General features: G+C 43.9%; 2 long non-coding RNA genes across 9 annotated transcripts in view; both read left to right on the top strand.

Annotated features, from left to right (window-relative positions):
• The first annotated feature begins 1,773 nt into the window (after nt 1-1,773).
• Nucleotides 1,774-3,913, top strand: LOC103677866. The gene is made up of 2 exons (XR_005836876.1): nt 1,774-3,230; nt 3,569-3,913. It is a non-coding gene; the product is annotated as an uncharacterized LOC103677866 (long non-coding RNA).
• An 887-nt stretch (nt 3,914-4,800) lies between these two features.
• Nucleotides 4,801-24,962, top strand: part of LOC103677868 — a 34,534-nt gene continuing 14,372 nt past the window's right edge. For 7 of the 8 annotated variants that reach the window (XR_005836873.1, XR_005836875.1, XR_005836871.1 and 4 more), the window contains exons 1-2: nt 11,443-12,779; nt 24,569-24,695. This is a non-coding gene — a long non-coding RNA (uncharacterized LOC103677868). Of the gene's footprint in view, nt 9,607-11,442; nt 12,780-24,568; nt 24,696-24,962 lie in introns of those variants that run through there. The other variant, XR_005836874.1, reaches the window with a different exon arrangement.

Below are 24,962 nucleotides of genomic sequence, written 5' to 3'. Positions count from 1 at the left end.
GTGGGCTATCAGAGCCCCTTGCTCAGGACTGTGTAGGTCTGTGCTCCAATATGGCCACAGAAGGGAGTGGGCAAAGGCTTTCTTAGTTTTACAGAAAGGAGGAGATACACAGAGCAGAGCAAGAGAGGACTGCCCCTGGCCAGGTACTTTTTTAAAAAAAATTTTTAGAAAGATTTTATTTATTTATTTATTTGAGAGAGAGAGAGAGAGAGAGAGAACACAGAGGGAGAAGCAGACTCCCTACCCCACAGAGAGCTGACTGGGGACTTGATCCCAAGACCCTGAGATCATAACGGAGCCAAAGGCAGAGGCTTAACCAACCGAGTCACCCAGGTGCCCCCTGGCCAGTACTTCGGAGCAGGAGTGGCTATCTCCTGAGAGTGGGGATTGGTTCTCACTGTGGTTTCCCAGCCCATGTGGGACAGCTGGAACTGCAGTCTTGGAAGGGTCTGTCACACAGAGGGTAGGCTGAAATGTAAATAATCCTCTTACCTTTTGTCGTGGGGAAGGAAGTGCAGGGCACCCAGATAGCCAGAGCATGATGGCAGAAGTGAGCGTGGTGGAGGGTTGTGACTGACACTGCTGCTGCTTGTCTGTTGCACTGCCTATTTGTAATTCTCTGTTAGGACTCTGGCATGTGCCACATCTCTAACCCTAACAGAGAGTGCCTACAGAAGCTCCCAGAGCAACCTGGAGTATAGCAGACAAGAAGTGGAAGGCTGCCCATCGGCCCCAGCTGTTGGAACGACCTTGGGCAAATGTAACAAATTCGGAGAGGTGGGCTTCTTTGTTAACAGTAGTGTCCGGGGGTCAGAGCCCTCGGAGATGAGTAGGCTGCAGTGGTGATGCTTCAGCCTGGTTTAAAATGATGGAGCAGCCCATGCCCTCGTCTGTAGCCTCCAGCTTCAAGGATAAGCTAGCAGAGGCGTAGAGAGAAATAATGAACTCAAGACTGAGGCACAGGGCTTCTAGCACCCATGCACCACGGAGGAAAGAGCACATGTGTCCAGGAGGCAAGCATGTTTCCATTCTGCCAGATGAAAAGAAAAACCCTGTTTCCACAAGGCTGCTCATGTGGCTTTTGATCCCATGATCTGAACTAGTAGAGAAAGAAACTAAGTGAGAGAGTGACAGATGTTCTCTGTAATAAATAAATAAGAAGTGAATATCCAATAATGCTGTAATAAGTAAGTGGCCAAGTGCATAGAACAGTGCCTAAAGGGGCAAGTGGTCATGTTGAGTTGACCAAGAGTTGAACTTCTGAGCATTTGTGCTTCTAAAACTTGCACTTAAACCTTGGTGTAAAGCATTTAGGGCTCTGATACGGATTGATGCTATGTCATTATGAAACTGTGATACTCACACGTAAGCCTGTTGGCAGTCCCTGTAGAAAGAGGCAAGAGAGAGTACAGTGGCCAATATCTGTTTTGCATTTGCATAAGAGAATCTTTTGGAAGCTTTTGCCCAGGGTCCACCATGTAGACAGTCCCCTTTGCTTTACATTACAAGTTACCATTTAATTTCACAACAGCAAACTGACCAGAGCAGCTCTGGTGTCTGCAGCACCTCAGCCAAGGGGACGGGGGCTGGAAGAGGTCATCCAGGGACACAGGTGGGCGGCTTGTGCAGCTGGGTGCTCTGAGGGCTCTCTGGGCTTCCGCCCTGGTGGCAAGGAAGTAAGATGGATCTGAGTCGGATTGAGCAATCCCCTTGGCATTTCTGTGGTGTGGTCGGTTTCCTTTTCTAATCCATGGTGTGGTTGTTGCTCTGACTTCCCTCTCAGTGTTTGTGCAAACATGAAGTCCAGTTCATTTAGCAATCTGCACAGGGCAGCAGAAGGATTCCTGTTCCTGCCTGGGATAGCGTTGGAACTGGTGCACTGGGTGTTGAATCTTGACCTCTGAGGCCACTGAGGGCAGCCCTGCCCTCTCCATGGTGTCCCTTGGTTCCCTTTCCTGCCACTCACAGAAGAGCTGGACCTAGTGACAAGGACTGATCAAGCTTTAGTGATGCTCCTTCAAGCTGCCTCTCCACTAAGCCTGGGCCTTACCCAGTCTTGTCCCTGCCCAGGTGGCCTGCTAAGCCTATCCTAGTGAGAGTCCCCCAACCTTGACATCTGTTCAAATTCATTGCCCCCACCTTTGATGTCTAGGCCTTTGTGAGAGTCTTGTTAGGTTGGTGTAGCAAGAATTACAACCCCTCTCCTCACCTACCACCATTTGTTCTTGCTGTTTTCAGAGTTGAACTCAGTCTTTCTCTCCTGTTTGGATAATCTTGACCCCTATTGCAATAGTATTGAATAAAGTCTTCCTTAACATTTTAACGAGTGTCAGAATAATCTATCTTTAACACTGAGAGCCAGCCAGGCCAGTGCTCTGTGCTACCACTGGTTTGCCTGGAATGTAGTGAAAGTACTGTTGCCGAATAGGAGCCAAGAGGCCTGTGATACTGGAGGGGAGTAGGAAAGGCAGGGGAGATGGGGAGGGGCAGATGGGGAAAGTAGATGGGGAGGGAGGGGCCCAAAGTGAGGTGGGGAGGCCCGGAGGGGAATGCATGTTCCCTGACATCGTATTGTGAACAAGTTCAAATGTGCAACAAAGAAGAATTTTATAGCAAACATCCATATCCCCACCACCTGAATTCTAGCATTAATATTGTATTTTACTTATTTATCACATGTCTATCCACCTGTGTATTCTCTGTTCATCTATCAACCCATCTTGTTTTCATGCATTTCAAAGTAAGTTAAAGACATCAGTGTATCTCACCTCTAAACACTTAAGCAGGCATAATATGAACTAGAGGTCAGCAGTTATTTATAGATTTCTCATTTGTTGTAAAATTTACCTATAGTAAGATGCACAAATCTTACGTGTACGCTTACTTAACTTTGACAAATGTGTAGCCTATGTAACCCATCCCCTATCAGGTACAGAACATGAGCATCGCCCAGAAAGTTTCCTCATTCCCCTTCCCAGTCATTTTGGGCCCTTACCCCCAGAGACAATGGTTGCACTGATTTTATTTTATTTTTTCACTGTAGATTAGTTTTGTCTATTTTCAAAGTTCATATAAATGGAATTCTATGTATTTACACTTCTCCGGCTTTTTCCCCACTCATTTGATATTTGTGAGATTCATCTCTGTTGTTCACATTGTACACAGGCAGACCTCTGAGATATTTCGGGTTCAGTTCCAGACCATCACAACAAAGCAAGTATCAAAATAAAGTAAGTCAAATGATTTTTTTTTATTTCCCAGTGTATGTAAAAGTTATGTTTACACTCTACTGTTGTCTATGAAGTGTGCAACAGCATTATATCTAAGAAATTATGTATGTACTTTAGTAAAAAAATATTTATTGTGAAAATCATTAATTGTCTTCTGAGCTTTCCATGAGTCTGTTTTTTTTGCTGGTGGAGGGTCTTGCCTGCATGTTGGTGGCTGCCGACTGATGAGGGTGGTGATTGCTGAAGGCTGGGGTGGCTGTGGCAATTTCATGAAGTAAGACAGCAATGGAGTTTGCTGCATCAATGTCAATCCTACTTTCACGATGATTTCTCTGTAGCAGGCGATGCTGTTTGATTGCATTGTACCCGCAGTAGAACTTTCAGAAGTGGAGTCAATTCTCTCAAGCCCTGCGTTGCTTCATCAACTCAGTCGCTATCATATTCTAATTCCTCTGTCGTCATTTCAGCAATCTTCACAGCCTCTTCACCAGGAGTAGATTCCATCTCAAGAAACCACTCTCTTGACTCATCTGTAAGAAGCAACCCCTAATCTGTGAAAGTTGTATCATGAGATCGCAACAACTCAGCCACATCTTCAGGCTCCAACGGTAACGTCAAAGATCACTGATCAGAGGTCACCATGATGCGTCTGGTAATAATGAAAAAGTTTGTATTGAGAGAATCACCAAAATGTAACACAGAGTCATGAAGGGAGCAAATGCTGTGGGAAAATGGCTCCAACGGACTTGCCACAGACATCCAGTGTGAAAAATGCAGCATCTGGGAAACACAATAAAACAAGGTCTGCCTGATTGCCACAGGGAGCCCCCTCCAGAAGAGTCTTAGGAGGGTCTCAGGCATGGGATTGAGGCATGGCTGCCACACTGAGGAGGGCAGCCCTTGATTACTTGGACCGGTTGCTTCTGTTTCTCTTCCTTTTTCCTTTTTAACTTGGAACAGCTTCCTCCTCTCCCCTCCCCTCCTCTCCCCTCCCCTGCCTTCCCCCTTTCCTCCGTGTCTCCTTCTTCTTCCTCCTCCTCAACCCCAAGCTACTCTTAATTTTTGGAAAAAAGTCAGCACCACGAGCAGAGGAAAAACCTGATTTTAAAAGACAAAGAGCAGATTTATCCAACTCTTCCCCATATTTGAAAATAAAAGTTCTTTATTTTTTAATCCATTGAGTACAACGCATTTCGTATAAAAACAAATGAGAAAACAAAGAAAAATATAAAGAATATGATTTCTGTGCGTGCATGTCACTGGACCTGTGTGCGCTGAATGTGCAGTTGACCATACTGATCTCATGTGATGATCGTAAGTCAATGCTGCTTTTCTGCATTGTCATTGTCATGAACATTTTCGTGTGTTAAATTATCTCTGAAAGCTCTGCTCTATCAACTAAGTGTCTAAGATGCTAAAGTTAGCTATGAAAAATAAGTTATCAATCAATCAATCAATTGTATTTATTAGGAACTATTCAACTAGTTATTCCATAGCTTAACTTTCTAGCTAGACCTTTAGGGTGTTCAAAGGCTTTTTTAAAAAAATTTTTCCTAAAATGAGTAATAATGGGATACATACTATTATAGGAAAAAAAACAGCCTCGGTGCCTATTTTGGATTATTTTCTTCCTAGAATTGAAATTACCATGTCAGGGAGCAAGAATTTCCTGTCCCCTTCTACAACTTTCTAGCTGAACTAAGCATCAAATTGACAAGACGGATTAGCAGGAGAAAATCACATTTAATTTTGTATGTATGGGGAGTCCACACAGATAAGGAAATTCCAGAGACGGTCAGGCAAACTGAGGTATCTATGTCACCTTGAACTAAGGAGAAGGGGTAAGGTCTAGGACTTCCAAGGGAAGAAATATTATCCTCAGAATGAGGAAGAACAAAAGTTTGGTAACAAATGTTAGCCGGGCCCACAGAAACAACGGGACACAGCACACGTAAATCCAACAGGCCCTGCTAGGTACCTCTCCGTCATATCTCGTTTATATCAAAATGTAGTCATTTATGATGGTTGCCCTCTTCCTGCAGCAGGCCTTCTATCTAGATTCTTTTTTAGGTAGTTGTAGGGGAGGTAAACAGCTTTCCTCAATATGCTAGGTTCTGATTGCTTTTAACTCAAAATAATCTTAATCACATCTTGGAGCGGACTGCCCTTGACCCCTACACAGGCTACAAAGACTTTTGGCTACAGACTGTCAAAGTGCCTTAGAAAGGTATGTCTGACTTAAGCAGGTTCAAGTACTGAAGAGAAAGCTCTTGGTCAACAGCAGCATTTTGTGGTTTCTTTTACTTGTGGATATCTACAGTGCGTTTATCCTCCGTGGTTTGATGCTGGGCCTGAGCCCCAGGTGCTGCCCCTGATGGACACTTCCTCCTATTACTCCAGTCTTGTACCTGAGTCACCTCGTGGCAGACCCACTGTGCACTCATTTGTCCTCCATGAAAAATGGTATCCATTCCCTGACTACATGAGTCATCAATCCCTGATGCTTAGAGATATAAAAGCTCAGGTCCCGCCCTCCTGAAGTCCTGGGTCTGATGAGGAGAAACACAAATAAACAGGTACTTCAACACAACACACTGTCCCAGATTGCAGGGAGATAGAGCCCAGGGCTCCAGATTCTGCCTGGGGTGTCTCTGTAGGGGTCTCTGCAGGTAGATGAGAAAGGACAGCAGGATCTTGATTCTTTTCTTAATTCCAAGACACCAGAAGTGTTGCTTATCTTTGCTGGTCTACATGTGAAGAATTTTAGGTCTGGCCTCCTCTTTGAGAACCTCATCCAGGCCTGTCCTAAGGGGTTCGCCCAGGCTTGGGCCTTGTTCTTCTTTTTACCTCTAGGTGTACCCCTTCCCTCAGAGTTCGGTTCAGTCTCGTGACTTTAGTGCCAGCTCTGGGCGCACAGGGCCACCAGATAACTCCAGCTCAAAACTGCCACCTCACCTCCTGTGATGGTGCGATTTATAGTAACAGATGCATATTTGGTTTTAGTCCTTGATTCTGGCACAGAGCTCCCAAAACTTTCAAAATTTCCTGAGGAGAGTACACAGGTGTCTCTTGTGATGTTAATGAGATGGCTTTTAGACCCCCCAACTAAGGAGGCCAGGGAACCCATCCCTGTGATTAGAGGGTTGGAATTTTCAGTCCCAACTTCCCTGAATTCCAGGGAGGAAAGATGTTGGGAGCTGAATGAGTTGCCCCTGGCCAATGTTTCAGTCATTGATGACCATGCCATTAAGCCTCCGTAAATACCCAAAAGGATGGAGTTTGGAGAGCTTCCAGATTGGTGACACCTAAAGATTCAGGGAGAGGGTGTACCTGGAGAGGGCAGGGGGCTCCATACCCTTTCCCCAGACCTTGCCCTGTGCATCTCTTCCATCTGGTTGTTCCTGAGTTGTCTTTTTATTAAAAAAACCATTGAATGATAATGTTTCTCTGAATTTTGTGAGCCATTTTAGCAAGTTAATGGAATCCAAGGAGGGGTTGTTGGAACCTTCGATTTCTAGCAGGTTGGTCAGAAGCACAGGTGATAACCAGGATGTGTGATAGGCATCTGAAGTCAGGGGTGATTGTCTTATAGGATTGAGCCCTTAACAGTCACCAGGTAGATAGTGTCAGAATTGAGTTAAATTATAGGACACACAGCTGGTGTCAGAACTCGCCTTGCTGGTCACATTTGAATTGGTGACCAGAATTATTAATTGATACCAGAACCTACCTCCAAATCTATCTGATGGCCTTTCCATTTGGGTGGCCCAAGACACCCCAAGCTGCTCACACCCCAGACTATACTGTGGATTGAGTACCTCCCACCAATACTCAGGTGTTCCCCACTTCAAGTAAGGGCAGTTACTTAAAGCTTACTGAAACCTTTTCTGACCTCGCTCTTTAAAATTGTGAACTCCCCTCAACCCTAACCCTTCTTCACTTTCCCATTCTCCTTTCCTGGTTTATTTATTTTTTTCCATTGCACCTTCTGATTGTCTGGTTTATATTTTTCTTCTTTTCTGTCTCTACAAACTAGAATGTAAACTTGATATTTCGTCTGTTTTGTTCACTGTGATTCGCTATGCATGACACATAAGAGGGATCAGTACGTGTTAGCTGAATTAATGAATGAACTGGAATAGTGCTCTTGTTACTGATTGGTCTATCATAGCCACTAACTCAGGAAGTGAACAGGTGAGCCCTGGTGCACTGCCATGGCCATTATTCCAACCTGGGGAGTCCTGAAGGGGCTGGACAGATTGAAAGTGCAGCTCCGGGCTAGGTTTGCCAACACTGTTGTGCAACAAACTCGAATATACTCACTGCAAGAGAAGTCAATAGCTCAAGAGACAAGGGTTTGGAAAAGAGAAAAGGAGAGATTTATTGCAGGTGTTGTCAGCCAGGGGAGGTGGCGGGCTCAAGCCTTAACATCAGACCACCCTGCCAGCAAGAGGGACACGTAGAGTTTTGTAGAGAGAGGTTCAGAGAGGTACTTGCAGGAGAGCCAGCAGAGAGCATCTGATCATGGGTGGGGTCATAAGTGCTCAGCCCAAGATCCTGGGCAGAGAAGGGGACCTGTGAACGTGGTCTTCCAGGCATTTCCTTGCCATCAGGGATTTTCTGCTCTGGAGGTTAGAACGTTCTGGTCATTGCAAAACATCTTTGTCAATGCCTCAATAAGGTGCTATAAGAAGCACAATGGGTTTTAATTAGAGCATGAGTTAAGCAGCCTTGTCTGTTTCTGTTTTTTTAACTATGGGGCCTAGAGTTGAGCAAGAGGGCTTCCTGACACTCTTAAGCTTGTTTTTGCTGTTTTTGAGAAAATGATGTCAACATTTCTTCCCATTATAGCTTTAGTTTTACAGAATCAGAGTTAATTATTTCAGTGAGACAAGGAAGGGTGAATCCCCAAGGGACATGGAAAAAAGAAGTAGAAATGAAAACAGTCATTATATCACTTGTCTTTAGCATCTCAGAAATTATAGGAAATGAAACCTACATGGAGAGCTAAGTTTATATTAATGGGTAAAAAGAGGGCTGACACAAGTGCCTTAGGAAGTCAAAGTCTAAATGTACTTGTTTGACAATAGCTGGTTATTAAGGTATCAGCAGTTAAGAGGTAATTCCATTCTCCTCTGGTTCTTGCCCCTCCTTCACAGAAACATGTTTTCTTCACCAGAGGGACGTTACAAGAATAAAACTGCTTCATGTTGAGCTATTCTTGATGTACCCCAAGTTGAAGGTTATTGATGAAATTTGGAAGTTTTTGAATTCGTGAGTGAATGGCTAAGAAACAATTCTTGAGAAGTTTTCTGTGCAAAAAGGTGATTTTATTATAGCACGAGAACAGGACCCGTGGGCAGAAAGAGCTGCACCAGGATTGTGAGGAGTGACTGACTATATTCTTTTCATTAGCGGGGGTTAGGGATAGTGTAAGTCTCTAAGGAATTTGGAAGCAAGGCCTTCAGGACCTCGAGGGGGCTAGCTGCTGTTAAGATAAGGTTACTTTAATCTTTAATAAGACACAAGCATTAAGGCACTAAGGCAGCCATGAGTTCCTTGAGGAAGGTCACACTCTGCACGTTTCAGGTTATCTATCAGTGGGCTGTAAGCTGTAAGGAGATTTAATTTAAGCTACATTCTCTTGCCTTTGTTTCCCTCATCAGTTATGTCACCAGCTAGACCCTAAGACCTGACCTTTACCACCACCTGCTTGTGCTCACCGACCTTTCTCCCACATTTTTCATTAAGCGCTTCTTTCCAGCTAATCCTGGAGCCACCGAAAGTACCTTCCGAGCACTAACAACTGCCCAGCCGGCCGAGCCGACCCAGGCCAGTTTGAACTCAGCCGCCCACTTGCACCTGTGCAGATGGACCATGGGATGAGTGACAGTTACATTTATCTCGTTAGAATACTAACGCTTATAAGTACAGCAATTGTGTTCATGTGCTTGTGCATAAAACACTCATGTCAGTCTGCAAGGCGGAGAAGAAAGAAGTGAGCTCTTTGGGAAGGCTGGGATATGTGTCCCCCCCTCCCCAAAGGCCAGGATAAAAGTAAAGCACAGAGAAGCTTTATTTTGGGGAGAAGCCTATATCATATTAACATGTATATTCCTGCATTCCTACGGTTCAGGTTAGCTTGTGGGAATCGAGAGAAAAATAAAATAAATAAGAAAAATAATATATCTTATTTTGTTTTCAGTTATGCATTCTCTCATGCTCTCCTTTTCTTTCTGTGGATGTGAATGTTTTCCTTCTTTGGAGGAACAAATGAGTCACGCCGAAGTTTGAGAAGCACTACCTCATGTGACTGAGGCATAACACCCCATCACAGACGCTGCAAATTAATATCATCAGGGTGTTAAAGAAACAGGTCTGGTCCTTAAATCGCCACTGTACTCACCACGGGCACAATTGTGGGTCCATGAGGCGGGAGGGCTGGGGGTCCTCAGACTCTTCGACTTCACCCAGGTTTGAGGAAGGAATTGGGTAGCACAGTGTTCGACACCTTCTATTTAGAAAGATTTCAAAATTATAGACACGTTGCAAATATAGGTGGTCAGTTTTACCTTGGGTAGTCCTCTGTCCTCAGTCATACAATCAGACGCTGATTCAGGTGTGGTCATGAAGGCGTTTTGTAGATGTGATCAAAGTTCGTTGTCAGTTTGCTTTAAGGAAGGGAGACGATCCTCGGTGGGCTTGATCGAGTCTGTCCAGGGGCCTTCGGAGCAGAACTGAGTTTCCCTGAGAAAGAAGAAACTCTGCCTGTACCTGCGAGTTCCAGCCTGCCTTTCCTGAGCACTTTCTCTCTTCTGCCAAGCCAGTCGTCAGTCGTTCAGGCCAGTGCCTTACTGTGAACCTCTGAATATAAATTTCTTTTTGGTTCTGTTTCTCTGGTTTAAACTGGATGGATTCACAACCGTATACCACTTGCCAGCCTTTGCTTTATTTCTCTCTTCTACATATATGCACCCCTATATACATACGGCAAAAACACATAAAATCAAAAGTTCAAGTTTGCCCACATGGGCAATGCCCTTAGTTCAGAACAGCATTAGGATGGGCAAACAATGAAGCATGGAACACTACATCAAAAACTAATGATGGACTGTACGGTGACTACCATAACATAATAATAAAAAAAGCAACATTAGGGTACCATGTAACTTTCAGAGACCTTGTTTTCTTTTTGATTTGGACTTTATTTCCTTATTCTCTTTCCAGATCTTTGATGCTTTTAAAAAGTAAAACAAAACAAAATACAAAAGAAGCCACATTTCTTTGAGTAAACATTTTTGACTGTTTCCAGTAGGAGGTTCGTCTGATCCCTACCGTGCCTTAGTCCTGGAAATGCAAGTCCTTCTCGGACGTTCCTAGGCTTGGTTGATGTGCACACTTAGAAACTAAAAACCCAACATGACCTGCTCTGAGCAAGTTAACTTATGGAAGAACAAGCATATGGTTTCGAATTTTTATACTTCAGAGAAAGAACCACTGCAAGGTCCCCTTAAATAGACTACAAAAATTGTGCTGTATGGAACTTTTCAGGAACATATCTGAAATTTTCTAAGACATTTTTTTAAATAAATTAATTTTCTAACCACTACTAAATTATTTTAAAATTGCTACACTTTATCCAAAAATTATTTTTCCAGGAAATCAACTGACCAAAAATCCAAAAGCAAGTGTAAAATGACCCTACATAGCCCAGGTAGATGACAAAAGGTCCACTGCTTTAATTAATGTATTTTATTCATCAGGGAGTCCCCAAGGCTTCACTCAGAGTTGATTAACTCTTACTTTATACAAAAGTCAAAGAAATCTTATTCTCTGGCTTTCTAGTACATAAAACTCTTAGAAACAATAATTTGAAAGAAAACACACATTCTGAAAGGCAGGCTCATTATAAGAGTCAGGAAGGACATCTGAAATATAGAATTATATATACACATATACGTATTTTAATTGCAATTTCTTGCTAACCCTTTTGAGATGTGTGGATTTTATGGCCCTTTACACCTAAATATTTCTACCTAAGAAAGAAGTACTCCTAAGAAAAGGATTTTCTTCCTTTCTTTTTTTTATGTATATATAATCACAACATAATGATCAAATTCAGGAAATTTAACACTGATCCACTATCATTATCTAATAGCCAGTTCTTTTTACAAATTCCAATTGTCCCCAAAATGTCCACGACAGCATTTTTTTTTTCCTCTCTGGTCCAGGATCTGGGGCAGGATTACACTTTGCATTTAGCTATTATGTTTCCTTAGTCTCCTTTAATCTGGAGCAACTGCTCTGCTCTTGTCTTCAATGCCATTCACATTTTTTGAGAGTACAGAACAGATTTTTATTGTTTATGATAATAGTTTATGGGGGCGTCTGGCTGGCTCAGTTGGTGGAACATAGGACTCTTGATCTTGGGGTCGTGAGCTCTACACGTTGGGTGTAGAGATCACTTAGAAAATAAAGATTTAAAAAAATAGTTTATATATGTCACTATATTTGGATTATTAATCTGGGTCTGCCCGGTGGTTTCTTGACAATTAGATTCAAGGCACACATGTTTGGCAGAACCACCACGTGGGTGATGCTTTGTGCTTCTCAGGGCATCGTATCAGGAGACCCGTGATGGGGATTGTCCCATTCCTGGCAACATTGATTCTGACCATTTGTGTAGGGTGCTGTCTGACAGGTTTCTCCATGTATCTTGCTCCCATTGTAATTCATAAGTCATCTGTAGGGAGACTCTTTGAAACTCTGTAAGTACCGTTTTCCAGTCACTTTCTCCAGTGGTTTTGGCAGCTATGGGTGAGTCTTTTCTGAACCTATTAGTATTATGAGCACGTGATTGCGTCTAGGCTCCTGCTTGCAGTAGGCTGTCTGGTGCGGCTCTCCTTCTGGGGTTAGTGCGGAGCCCAGTGCGAGATGCAAGAGAGCTGGTGGTGTGTCCACGTGAGCCAAAATAGCCCTTCCCTCTAGGCAATATGTGGGGCTCCTTGGGTGAGTTTTGTTAGGAAGCCCCTTTCCAAGACTTCGGGATCCCCCGGTAAATGCTACTTACAAAGGCATATTTTTGCTTTAATCATCAAAGCATATAGGCCTTAAATATACCCGCTGGTGGCTGGAAGTGGGCCAAGACAGTAGTTTAAATTTAGAAGCCGGTGCTGTGCCTGAAATACGCCAGAATAATTAATCAGAAATATGTATTTAAGAGGGACTGGTGGTTGTGTCTGGGCAGGCTGGCTCTGAGAAAGAGTCAGGATGAATCTCAGGGGGGGCCCCAAAGGAGGAGGCCTAATGACTGAGTCTCTGGGACAGCCCAAGGCACCCACACACCACCCAGGCCCACTCTGGTCTCACCTGTTCCCTCCTGTTTCTGAGCCACACCGTGGGTCACTGCTTCTGCAGCACCAGGTGAAGGAGGTCTTGGTCTTAGGGACAGATCTGTTCCTCCTTCCTTTTGTTGCAGGGTTACCTGGTTCCTGTCTCATGGATTTGGACACAAAAGGGCGAAGCCAAGTGAACATTTGTTAAATGAAGGTAAGAACAGAAAAGAAAGAAAAAAACCCTCTAGAGTGGGAGAGATCCCGAATGGGTTGCCACTGAGGGTTTTACTGGCAGTCTTCTTATTTTATTGATTGATTAATTGATTATTAAAAAATTATGTTCAGTTAGCCATCATTAGTTTTTGATGTAGTGTTCAATAATTCATTAGTTGCGTATAACACCCAGTGCTCATCACAACACATGCCCTCCTTAGTACCCATCACCCTGATAACTGCCCCCCGCCCCTGCCCTTCTGAAACCCCGTCTGTTCCCGGGAGCAGTCTTCTATTGAGAACTGACAGGGAAGCTCGTGGCCTTGAGATTCTTTTGCCATCTTGGTTTGTTCCCTTATCTCTTGTTCCATTCTGTCTCAGCGTCTCCACCTGCCAGGAACAGTTTCCAAGCCCAGTCAGGGGAATCAGGGTCCTCCTCTCTCTCCTGTCTATACCTTCACCCCCTCCCTATTCACGGGACAGGAACTGTGGGCAGAAAGAGCTGCACTGTGTACTTTTTAATTAGTGGGGGTTAGGGATGGTGCAAATCTCCAGGGAATCTGGAAGCAAGGCTTTCAGGACCTGAGGGGCCAGCTGCTGCCAAAATGAGGTTACTTTCAAACATTAAGGCTCTAAGGCAGCCACGAGTTCCTTGAGGAAGGTCACGCTCTGCGCATGTTTCAGGTATCTATCAGTGGAATATAAACTGTAAGGGGATTTTAATTTAAGCTACATTTCTTTTGCCTTTGTTTCCCACATCACTTTTCTCCCTTCCCACCCCACCCCATTCTCTGCCCTCCGTGATCTCTGCATCCTGCATAAGCAGATAGAACTGCCCCCGATCGCACTCTGTGCCACAGAGACTCTCTCCCTTGTCCCCTCTGGGGTCAGAACAAGGGGGAGTGGCACACAGCTTTCCTGAGGCTGACAGCTCGGAGAGCTGTGTCTCTGAGAGTCTGGCTCTTGGTCCAGCCAGAGGTTCTCTCTCTGGTCACCGGGCAGGATCCTCTGGGAGCCATTCAAGGCCAGACACCACCCAAGATTTCTGGTCAGTGCTCAGGGGTGGGGGTCAGGCGTCCATGTTTTTCATTGTTCAGAGGTGATTCTTGAACAGGGCAGTGAGCATCAGGGGCCATGGGTTAAAGTTTAAAACACATGAGTCAGGGAGTTAATACTGCCTGGATTTGAAAATCACACAAGGTGTCTGCAATCCAGGATGTGGGACTTCGGCTGCAAAGTTTCTTCTAAGCTCATGCCCGGAAGACTCAGAAGATTTGTTTGGGATGCCACCAAGCCCTTGAGGTGTGATGGGAAGTTAGCCGCAAAGGCAGGTGTTGGAGCAGGGATGAAGTGGTGGCTGCAGGTCACTGCTTGTGCAAATGCCACATAGAGCTTGGCTGAAGTTCCTGGAATAAGACCGTTCTCCCTGTTGGAGAACAATGCACACCCACATGCTGCCACGTATTTTTATTTTTACAAAAAGCACCATACACTGAGTCTTGGCTGTGGGTCTCATGAAAATCACAGTCTGCCCCTGAGTGCAAGCTTCTCAGGGCACGTGGTGGTTGGAGGGGGGAGTGGGGAGCAGCCTCTGAAATTCTAGCCCTGAGGCAAATGTTGTCTCAGAGTGTTGCTCCTCTCCGTTGATAAGCTGAACGCTCAGCAAATATTACCCACAATTTACTGGTCAGAAGTGCTCATTCTGGCCCCATGGTTGTACTGACCCACATTCCCTTGGCAGGAGAGTGTCCGAGGGCTGTATGGGGAAGTGAGGTCAAGGGATCTGTGGCAGGAAGGGCCATCCTGTGAATATGTGGATTTCTTCCTAAAATTACCACCACGGTGCTTAGGAGATTCAATTCCCTCTGTTAAAAAAAACCAAAAACACAGGCCTGCAATGGTATGACTCAAGGCCCCATGTCAGTAAACTGTGACTTAATACCTAACCTAAACCTACAGTTTCAACCCCCAAGAAATGTAGCCTTTAACCAGTCCACATGGGAGTTTCCTGGTCAGTGTGAGGAATGTACTGATAGACCACTTGGCCCCTCTTAGGATGGTGACTTTGCCTAAAATAACCTATTCTTTGCTAATCATTCCATTTTTTTCCCTCTCCCTCTCTACCTTTAAAAACCTTTCCTCATCTATAGCCCTTTGGAGCTCCCCTCTACTTGCTAGGTGGGATGCTGCCTGATTCATGAATTGATTAATAAAGCCAATTACATCTTTAAAATTTAGGAGGATAATTTTCTTTATATAACAGATTTGGTGACAGTGACAGGATAGAAGCGAACTTCTGGCAGCATTTGGGGACGATGAGAAACACAGTCCTGGTACCACAAACCCTTGGCGTGGGTAAATTTCCCTTGGTTCGGAGCTCTCTGTTTGCCTTAGAGCTCCTGATCTAGTTGGCTTTCCTTCACAGGTCGGGTCATGGTGCACTGGCAAAAGGTTATGACCGGAGCCGAACGAGCCGGCATGTTTGCCTCCAGCCCAGCTGGGCTGGCAGAAGGGTTGGCCCAGAGCCAGGCCCCTAAGTTTTCAGACCACAAGTCCCCGGGTCGAAAATTTCAGCAAGTTTCCATGGGATTTGGTGGTGGTGCGCACAGGACCTTCTTGTGGCCATGATACAGTAACACCTCTCCATCATCACGGATACAATAAAGAGCATGTTTTTGTTTTGTTTTGTGTAAATAGAGGCCACTGCTAATGGGGATTTCAGATGTCCATCAGGTTGGTGGGCATTTAAAGGCTGCTAGAGCACTCATCCCCTCAGGAAGACTCCCATGATAGGATAAGCTGGTTCTCAGAACGGCTTAGATTGACACCAGGTCACTCACCAACTTCAAAGAAAACTTCTGTGCAGTGAGGGAACTGGAAAATACGCACAATCCCAACCCTTCAGCCCATCACTTCGGTATTAGTTTGGCTCCGAGAGACCCCAAACCTTAGTTAATGGCACCCTTAAATTCTAAAGAGTCAAATGCACCACCTACTGGCTTATTTTATATCTAAGAACGACAGTCCCAGAAGTTACAGGCATCTAGCAAAATGGATACATCTTACTAAGCTTGTTTTGTGTCTTGAGGACCTTGGCTTGGTGGCCGTCAGGCTGAGGCCCCAAAATAAGGCCGGGCAGAAATGTGAGTGACATCCCATTTGTAGCTAGGGTCCTACCGAACCACGGCCAGCCCTCAGGAAAATTCCCACCTAGAAATGCCATGGCCATTATGGGGGATCTTCCGATTAGATAAGATCATTTCACAAGTACATTTAAAGGCGAGGGTCCCCAAGTTAAACAGAACAGGATACCTGTTTTAATTGGCAAGTAGAAACCCCCTAAAGTTTTCAAAATTCCGAATAGTTCCATTGAAAGATTCAGTGCAGAAGGCTAATGAATTGAAGATGGAAGAGGTACCTCGGAAACTCCTACTGCTCCCCTCTGCCCTCCTTGAGTGGTCATTCTACTAACCCTCTGCCTGGACGGTTTTTCCACTCTGAAGAGACTACACAGCCGCAGACAAAGTTCAGGTCCTACCTCCCCCCTTGCCTACCTTCAAAGGAGATCCCCCAGATGGATCCCTCTTGGAGTTGACAACACTGAGGGGTGTCCTGGTAACCTGCTACATCATTCCTTTAAACAGCTAAGGGGAAACTGGTGGATACCACAGCCCGCAGAGGGGTTCTGGAAACTGGCAGAAGCCAGCAAAGGGTGAAAATTCTCACCACAATCAGCTCTTCCGAATCTCTGCCTGTGGTGCCCAGTCTTTCCAATCCAGACCCATTGGTTATTGATTGTCTGTCCCAGAGACGCCGACTGCCTTCTTGCTCGTCTAGCTTCTGTAACGGGCTTGGCTTTCTAACTGCCTGGGATGTACAGGCTGTTGGCTTTCTTTCGGCTCTCATTGAGAGGGACTCTGGATTTTGAACAGGTAATATTCTTTGCCTCCTCTTTGGGGTCCCCTCTTATACCAAAGGGGGGTTATTCAATACTACAAGGAATATTTAAAATTAGAACTATGTACACAAAGAAAAAAAACAAATAATATAGTTGAATAGGTAAATCATGATGTCATTTAAGTTACAACCCAATTCTTTGAGGAATTGAAAACAACTGTCCTTACCTTACAGATCTTTATAAAACTAGAAATGCCCTTCTTCTTTTTTTTAATGTTTTTTTGTTATATTATGTTAGTCACCATACAGTACATCCCCGTTTTCCGATGTAAAGTTCGATGATTCATTAGTTGCGTATAACATCCAGTGCACCATGCAATACGTGCCCTCCTTACTACCCATCACCGGCCTATCCCATTACCCAGCCCCCCTCCCCTCTGAGGCCCTCAGTTTGTTTCTCATAGTCCATAGTCTCTTATTAGAAGTGCCCTTCTTAATCCACTTTGAAGGTCACCTACTTTTAAACAATTCTCCTATTCATCTTAAATGGCTTGTAAATTATTGGCTTGAGGAAAAACCATAGTTCTTCTTGGAAGGACTTGCCTCTTTTCTCTGTCCCTTATACATTTAAGTTATACATCTTATCATGTTTTTAAAATGTGAACATAGCCCACAAACACCTGAGACTGAAGAAGAAAAAGAAAGACAGACAGACAGACAGACAGAAAGAAAGAAAGAAAGAAAGAGAAAGAAAGAAAGAAAGAAAAGAAAGAGGCCTTTTAAAAACACGAACTTCTAAAAGGCTCTTGTACCTAAACTCTAGCACCTCCAAACTTAAGATCAATTCTAGGGACAAATACAAATCTTAAAAATCTTCTCCACAGGTATTAGTAACTACAGAGTCTGCACACCTATCTCTGTGTGTGTCCATATATGTATGTTGTAAATTTGAAATACTTTTCCAGCTCTGATGGTATTGCTAAAATTAATTTGTCAAAGAGCTGTATTTAATTGTTTAAAGGCAAGCACCTGTAAGGACTGGGTGTTCTAAAATGCTCAAAAAAATAGAACTAACCCATTTTTTCCCCCAAGTTCATGTGATATAGAAAAATATCCATTTGTTGATTTAATCAAAATAGGCATGCCTTTTATTCTGCCTGAGTTTACTGAAAGTTGAATATGTTGATGTGATCTTTGTTATGAAATATTAAAAAAGACAGCTTGGGAGAATGACTGACTTTAATGTCTCATGAAGATTTTAAGTGATCTACACATAGTTGTTAAGAACAAGTAAATTAAATAGGCATAATAAAAATTTTTAAAAAAATAGGTAAAATTCTAAATAGTCTCCCAAATCTTTTTCGTAACCTAAACCTTAAAGTTTTTCAGAGGTAGGTTTATTTACATTTTATTATTTTTTTAAAGTAAACTCTATCCCCAACAGGGGCCTCACACTCATGGCCCTGGAGATCAAGAGAGCACACTCCTCCAACTGAGCCAGCCAGGCACTCTGCTGAGTTAGGTGTAATAATAAATTACGTTAAATTCATTAAATATCTAGATCATTTCCAAATTAGACAGAATACTAAAACATTAATTATGGAACAGAGGTTTATCTACTTTTGTCTTATTACAGAGAAACTAAAGATAAATTCCGATCTGCTAGTAAACATCTTTTGTGCTTTATTAAAAGATTACACTATGAAAAAGTACACTTATAAAAATTGTGAAATTTATTCATCAGTTTGCCAATCTCAAGAATTGAGACAGTTCACAGAACACACAGTTCACAATTGCTTACTTCTTAGCTTCCACTAGAAATTAGGTTTCTAAAAGTTAAAAATATGAATAAGGAACACGATTTGCTACATTAGGAAAGTAAGATGTGTGTTTTGGGTTAAAAAAAAGTATAAAAAGTGGAAACACATTTTTGTTGGGGGAAGAAAAATAATTTTGTTCTAAAGTGAGGCTGGTTATTTAAAGACGGAAAACTCAGGACAAAATCTGAATGATAAAAAAAAAGTTGTAGAAGGTCTCTAGAAAAACAACGTTCGGGAAAAGAAATCTATTTATGGTCAGGACTGACTAAAATTAAAATAAATAAGTATTAGTATCAAAAGTAAGCTAGTGCAAAATTAGAATTCGGTTTTCTCTCTGTTAAAAGGACAAAGTTTTGTTTTTTTAAAAACTTTTGGTCTGCTTAAATCTTTTTGACCTGTAACATTCCAAAGACTTTGCTAAACTAATTAGGCTTATTTGACATATTCAATTGCATGGAACGCATTGTCAAATAAGAGGTAATGCTAAGTTTTCTTTATGTTGTAAGATTGTGGCACGTGTGGGTAAGGTCCATTCTGCTTCTACAAAAAATGGCCCCTCATTGCCATGCTCGCCATCCAGATCTCCCTGCAACATAGCAACAGTTTTCTCCTGGCTCAGAGAAAGTAAGGTGGTCAAACAATGGCACTCAATTTAAAGAGTCCGGGCTATGAGAAAACCAAGATGGAGGCTTGTTTTTTCCTGGCTACCTGACAAAACCCACTTTTGGTTTTATGTTCCTTCACCCACCATAGGGCATTTAAGATGACTCAAATTTTAAATACGCATTGGTGCAGAGACTTCTATAATATCACAACAACAGTCCACCAGCAATGTCTGACTCATCAGGTCCATAATCCTAGAAAAACTGTTTTTGTCTCTAGAGGCCTCAGACCTCCTCCCTCCAGACACTTTGAACACCTGCAACTGGACTTCATTCAGCTGCCAGCTAGTATGGTTATCAATATGTTCTTGTTGTGCTTGTATGTTTTTTTTAAAGATTTTATTTATTTATTTGTCAGCGAGAGAGAGAGAGTGAGCACAAGCAGGGAGAGTAGCAGACAGAAGGAGAAGCAGGCCCCTGCTGAGCAAGGAGACCCAGGAGGGACTCGATCCCAGGACCCTGGGATCATGACCTGAGCCGAAGTCAGACGCTTAACCAACTGAGCCACCCAGGGATCCTGCTTGTATGGTTTCCAGGTGGGTTAAAGCCTTTCCCTGCTGTAAGGCTGATGCCCTCACAGTGGAAAAAAAATGTTAATAAATGTGTTTCCCGCCTGGGCTATACCTCTATAATCTCTGGTGACTGAGGCACCCACTTCACTGGACAAATCACATGAGCCTTAATGAAAATCTTACAGACTTCTTTGAACTCTATCAGTGTACAACCTTCTGTCAATCCCTTGCTATCTCATGCTTGTATGGCCAGCTACTGTAAGTCTCTGATATTTTTGCTGAAGCCTGTTGTCAGTAGCTTAAATAAGCCTTCCTAAATCGCAATGCAAAGGATCCTGTTGGTCACAGTTTAGAGCCTGGTGATTAGGTATTCTGGAAACGTTATCAAAGGCAGATGGCCCTTGATCTCCATTGGAAAGGACCTTTCCAAGTGCTTTTGATGTCTGACACTGCTGCAAAACTAGGAGGCACTGAGGCTTGGCCACACATCACATAACTGAGGGAGACTCCACCTGATACCTGGTCCTGTATAGATCTGGAGACTTCCAAGTCTAATTGAGGAGGAGGAGAAGTAGCTGACATTGAGGTAGACTGCTTCCACCCAAGAGGATGGATCAAGCTTCATACTTAACTAAACATGAAACCTTTTGTCCTTCTTTTCCTTTCTTTACTCTGCCATTCATTTGGAAAGATAATGGCCTCATCTGTATCTCCCAGGCCATTACTAAGGGGGGAACCTCTGGAATTTAAAGCAACATTTTATTTCAGGCCAGGAGAAAATCTAACCGTGGTCCTAACTTTCCACAAGTAAAATAAGATATCTCCTCAGCCAACTCTCTTAAATGTACATCATCAAGTTAGGAAGGACCGATCGGGAGGATTTCATGATTCAGGATCCCCTCATTTTGGCAGGTCTCTACTTTCCTGGTTAGGGGTAAGGTAAACCAGGCTATATTCAGAAACTTCTCCTTAATTCTTAAACTTATTGCAAAACCCACTGCAAAAGCAATAGCTGCCCAATAAAAATCCTTAGACTCTCTGGGCAAAGTTGTTCTTGATAATAGAATGGCCCTTGATTATCTTTTAGCTAAACGAGCAGGTGTCTGCTGGAGCCAATACCACCAGCTATACCTGGATTAACAATTCTGGGGAAGTTACATAGATTACTGAGCAAGCCGCTTGGCTTAAGAGAGGGTTTCCTTCCACAGGGTCTTTCTTTGGCTTATTTGATTTTGATTGGTTTTGGTCTTAGGGACCCTGGCTCTGAAGTGAAATCCAAACATTGAGCATTATCCTGCTTATAGTAATCATAATAATCCCCCTGGTGTGTTATATTCTCTTAAAACATTTCAATGTGTGTGTTTACCGCCTCTAACCACCAATCAAACAATCTTCTATGACTGGAACATGAAAAGAGGAACAAAAAAATTACCAAGTCATAACCTGTGAATGTCATGGAGATTAAACAAAAATGTCACGGTGCCACACAGAGGAACAACAGAAGCTTCGGGAACCACAGAGCAGTAGCTGGGAGTTGTGTTAATGCTTTAAAGGTTGATCATATCTCAGTTAAGCTGAGAGTCTGATCAAAGGGAGGGAGTGTTAAACAAACAAACAAAAGCAAAAAACCAAAACGAAAAAGCACAGGTCCGACATGTCACTTTGGTTAAGTAAGGGCCCATGTCAGTAAACCACAACTTAATGCCTAACCTAACCTCAGTTTCAACACCCCCAAATGTAGCCTTTAACCAGTCCACAGGTCAGCACTAGCAGATGTAACTGAGGAACCCCTCCACTCCTCTTAGGAATGCAAGCTTTCCAGGACACCTGGTTGGCTCAGTCTGTTAAGCATCTGCTTATAATTTAGGGGTGCCTGGGTGGCTCAGTTGGTTAAGTGTCCGGCTCTTGATTTCAGCTCAGGTCATGATATCAGGGTCCTGAGATCGAGCCCCATGTTGGGCTCTGCTCTTGATGCAGAGTCTGCTTGTCCCTCTCTGCTCCCCTGCTTGCTCTCACGCTCTCTCTCTCTGACAAATAAATAAATAAAATCTTAAAAAAAAGGAGGGCAAGCTTGCCTAAAACAATGTTTGCTAACATTCCTCTCTGTCTCTCCCTTTAAAAGTCTTTCCTTGTCTGTAGCCCTTTGGAGCTCCCCTCTACTTGCTAGATGGGAAGCTGCCTGATTCATGAATTGATTAATAAAGCTAATTAGATCTTTAAAATTTACCCAGTTGAATTTTTGTTATTTAACACCTCTGACCCTGAGGCCGTGAGAATGAGTGGGAAGAAGGTGATGGAGCAGGACAAGGACATGGGGATGACCTCACGGGCAGGGGTGTGAACAAAGGGCAGGAGGCAGGAGTGGAGAATGAGACAGGGAAGTGAATGTTTCTAACCTACTGCTTACCAAGCTTTGTACCAGGTTCTTTTATATGTGCTTCCTTATTTAATTTTCAGACAATCCTGGGAGGCATACCCGTGTTTTGTAGATGTTGAGTTCAGTCAGGGTATGGAAACCGAGTCTGTTCCTTTTTCGTGGAAGTGGAAAGTGAGCTGAGTGTGGAGACTGCAGTAGGGTCTAGAAAGCAGTGGGTGAGGCCCAACAGGGAACAGAGAAAGAAGGGAGTGATGGTATGAAGCTGGAAACGCCATGAGCCCATCCAGCCAGGGCAGGAGCTGGGAAGGGGCATCAGTGTTTGCTCTGCCAGCCGAGCACAGATAGCATGAAAATCACTGGGCTTGTCACTATCTGTAAGCACCCAGGTAGTCCTGCAATTGTTCTTGTAACCTTCAGCTTACACTTGCTTCTCAGTAACATTCAGTGATTCCAGTCCCAAAGATCTAAATTGAGAAGGACTAAATCAATTATAAAATACATTCAAGGTTTCAGTGTTGATTCTTCAAGAAAAAAAAAATGAGTGTAGATAATACATTTTTCTAATGATATGACTATTGGTGGGCTTAGTGATCCTGACCTGAAGGAGTTTCTTAAAACAACACAAATAACTGAAGGGAAAAAGGCTCTTCTTGGCTCTGTTGTGGAATCCTTTGGGGATTCTAAAGCTGAGTTATTAAGCAGTCTGGATTCTCAACATTTAGTCAGGCATTCGTCATTACTGGCCTGGATAAATGAGAGCTTTGTTCCTTCCAGAATTTAAATTTCTCCTCTTGGGAACAGAAGAGAGCAGGATAAAGGATTTTATTGTCAGCCAACTCTCTTATACTTAAGACTGAGTGGCAGAAAGCTCAGGCTTGCTGGCGTGGCTACTTGACTCTACTGCATGGGGAGGAAGCAGTGTCTGGAACATACAGGAAAAGGCCTTTCCTGCACTGGAGAAGTTAGACTAGGGCTCTTGGTCTGGGAATCCATGTGGAATCCACTAAATACACATCCCTCCAGGAAAGTGGTGTCCAGACACAGGTTTTCTTTTTCCTCTGCTTCATGTTGCACGCATGTTCCTTCAGTACCCACAATCAGCAGGCAGTCCTGACCGCCACCCAGAGAAGTCCACTTGTGAGCAGGGCCTTCACTGAGGAATGGGGGTTTCCTTAGTTCCCGTACTTCCTGCTCCAGGCACTTCCTCTTTCACTTCCTCACCTAGGGACTGGAATAAGCCTGGCCCAGCCCTAGGAGGAAGTCTGAGCCTTCTTCTTTCCCCTCTCACTTCCCACTCTCCAGCCTTGAGCACCCGCTGAGGACGGCTCTGAGGGTGGACTGGCCACTCTCCCTGTGTTTACTTTGTGGACCTGCAGTCCAGATGGAGAGGGAGGGCAGCAGTGTGGGGTCTGCAACTTGGAATTGACCAGAAAGACCTGCCCCAGGAGGTGCTGGAAGCTGTCCAGAAACCAGGCTGGGACTTCCCTTACCTTTGGGCCATCCTTCCCTGCATGTGCCTCTTTGGAGAGGGGTCTGAGAGAGGAGGAGGGGAAATGGTGTGACACAAAGCAAGCCCTGTGTAGAGTCCCTGATATAATCTCCCTGGGGAAAATGGGCTTGAACATCACAAGATGACAGATAACAGGATGTTGTAACACAGAGGCTGCCCATAGCACAGCGGTGTGAGGCCAAGACAGGGAACCCAGTGAGAAAACAATCTCAGGACTGGGTCCATCCCTGCTAACAAATGGGGATGGGACTCTGGTGACAAGGTAGACAGAGCTGGTGAGCAGCACCCCAGACAGGACAGTGGGTGCCCTTGAAGTCTATCCCTGTCCAGGGATTGGGTGCTGTAGAGGGGGCCTCTCAAACTTGCATGTGCACAGGAAGTGCCTGTGGAGCTTGTCAAAATGCAGGTTCTGATTTGGTAGTTCTGGGGTGGACTAAGAATCCGCATTTCTGACATGTTCCCACGTGAAGTCCATGCTGCCATACTATGGACGTGGCATGCTGCAGACAGAAGGCATGGGCAGCAAGCACATTATTAGTGATGTTGAGTCGATCCTGGGCTGCTGTGCTTCTTGTCGGACGATTTGCTGGTTTCCTTGTCTGGCTAACCCAGCACTTAGAGGTGCATGTACGTAGGAAGGTATGGCTAGGGCTAAGTGCCAGCGCTTCCAAGGAGCAGTGACTAGCATTGCACTAGTGCCCTTAACAAGCACAAGTGAAATTTGTTCAGCCACCGTGCAACGCAAAATGCGTTGCATACATTTTATATAATATCATAAAAGCAATGACTTTAAATTAGTCTTTATTATCAGAAGCCTCCAATTACTATAAATCTAGCAATCCTAGTTATTTCTCAGAAATGCATTGAGGGAAAACAAACAAATAAAAAAATCTTCCAGAGTAGCCTAGTGAATTTTTTGCTCATTTATACCACTGAAACAATCTTAGCCAAACTTAAAATTTTATTATGGTTCTATACTGTATATTTGAATTCTTAATGTTTACTTTTCTAGGCTATCTAGCATCTGAGCCTGCTTCCGCTTTGGGGTTCCCCCTTGTGTGTATTCTGGAGGAAGTCAGGGTTCCAGCCCCTGCTATGCAAGCTGAGCAAGCCAGACACCTCTTCCTGTCTCCTGGAAGGTAGGACACAGATACCTGCCTTTGGATAGGCCAATCAGACATTTTGATTATGGATATGAAGTTGGGAACAGGTAGACAGAGGGACGAGGATGGTTTAAGAGGAAATGGGGTGACACAGTGTCCGTAGCTGTTGTGCAGCATTGGTGGGCATACTTGCCACCCATTGCATCACGGTGCTAAGGGTATGTCCATGTCCTAGAGGTGGCAGGAGCTGCGCCTTAACCAGGTGCTTCATGAGGTGTGACCTTGGCTGTGTTCTGGTTGCCT

This window comes from Ursus maritimus, unplaced genomic scaffold, assembly GCF_017311325.1.
Source record: "Ursus maritimus isolate PB19 unplaced genomic scaffold, ASM1731132v1 scaffold_22, whole genome shotgun sequence".
Lineage (NCBI taxonomy): Eukaryota > Metazoa > Chordata > Mammalia > Carnivora > Ursidae > Ursus > Ursus maritimus.
Note: the sequence above shows the minus strand (reverse complement) of the source record. Positions and strands in the feature narration are given on the sequence as shown.